Source organism: Octopus bimaculoides, chromosome 11 (genome assembly GCF_001194135.2).
Source record: "Octopus bimaculoides isolate UCB-OBI-ISO-001 chromosome 11, ASM119413v2, whole genome shotgun sequence".
NCBI lineage: Eukaryota > Metazoa > Mollusca > Cephalopoda > Octopoda > Octopodidae > Octopus > Octopus bimaculoides.
This window is the reverse complement of record NC_068991.1, coordinates 20,957,834-20,959,480: the sequence shown is the minus strand read 5'-3', so window position 1 is coordinate 20,959,480 and position 1,647 is coordinate 20,957,834. Positions and strand designations below refer to the sequence as shown.

The window sequence follows — 1,647 nt, the reverse complement described above, 5'->3', positions numbered from 1 at the left end:
GTGTGTATATATATATATATATATATATATATACACACGCGCGCGCACACAATTTTATGTACGTATATGTATATGGCGCCAGCACAATTCGTCATCACCATTCAGGTTAAATATCACTAGATAGTTTGATTGTTATTCTGGTTTCGTTCGTAATATCTATTTCGATTTTTGTTCAAATACCATGCGAGCAAAAGATAATTGTTTTTTTAACTCCGGGAAACGAGAGGGTTTCGAGACTTTGCTGTGTGTAATTCTAGCAAGATAGATAAAGTTGAGAATAACTCATATAACAGAAAGTAATTGATTTTCATTACGGAGAATATGATGATCGCAAACAAGTGCCAGCTAGCATTTAAAACGTAAAAGATAATTATATTGCGTCAAGAATTAGTTTATTGCCTTCAAGTTTTAAAAGAAGGCCGGTTATTTCGGGGGAGGGATAGGTAGATTAAACCGACCCCCAATGCTCAACTCTTACTATTTTATTATCCCCAAGAGGATGAAAGGCAATGTTGACCTCGGCGGAATTTGAACTCAGAGCGTAAAGACGGATGAAATACCGCTAAGCTTTGTGCTAGACGTACTAGCAATTCTGCCAGCACGCCACCTTGAATCAAGAGTTGATTTATTGAAAGCAGTTTGCTCATATTCTAAAACTTTGATGTCTTAATACTTTTTGTTAAAGTCCGGCAACATGTGTCCTGCTCAACGGGGAGGATGCAGTCTCAGTCTCTTAAGTCCCGGCTTATTGAATCTTGGCGCTCATGACAGAACTAAGTCTAATATTTTTTGTTATCAACTTACCTTTATAGTTTGTGTATGTGAGTATGTGCATTTTTAATAAACTTCTGAATTAGTATATCTTAGTTTTAGTCACTTTTCTGATATACTAATTACAAAATATTAGTTTATATCTATCTCTATTCTATTCTTTTATTATTTCTTTTATTTGTTTCAGTCATTTGACTGCAGCCAAGCTGGAGCAACGCCTTGCTTAATGCCAAGAAAGTTGTCACATTCTAACTATATTGCCGTAGGACTTTGTCAGGGTTCATATGGGGCTCAGGCAACTTAGGTAATCATTTTATCTTTTGAGGAAAGTGTAGAGTATTAGTGAGTAAAAAGTTAAAAGCTATGTATTTCAAACTTCCATCCACTCTCTATCAGGATCATAACATATATGTATCTCTCACTAAACCAGTAAGAATAATCCATAGATTTTATTTTTATCCTACTTTATTTTATTTAATTTATTGCATTTTATTTTATATTACTTTTTATTTTCATTTTATGTTTTAATGTTTTAACTATCATTTATATTTTATTTTATGTTATCTTTAGCTTGGTTTGTGGAGGCGCAATGGCCCAGTGGTTAGGGCAGCGGACTCGCGGTCATAGGATCGCGGTTTCGATTCCCAGACCGGGCGTTGTGAGTGTTTATTGGGCGAAAACACCTGAAGCTCCACGAGGCTCCGGCAGGGAATGGTAGCGAACCCTGCTGTACTTTTTCACCACAACTTTCTCTCACTCTCACTTCCTGTTTCTGTTGTGCCTGTAATTCAAAGGGTCAGCCTTGTCACACTGTGTCACGCTGAATATCCCCGAGAACTACGTTAAGGGTACACGTGTCTGTGGAGTGCTCAGCCA

At 36.9% G+C, this 1,647-nt stretch overlaps 1 protein-coding gene across 1 annotated transcript in view; it reads right to left on the bottom strand.

The window, feature by feature from the left end:
• The window catches only part of LOC128249056 (organic anion transporter 3-like), a 15,906-nt gene that overhangs the window by 7,287 nt on the left and 6,972 nt on the right, over nt 1-1,647 (bottom strand). The gene's annotated exons all lie outside the window — the stretch shown is intronic.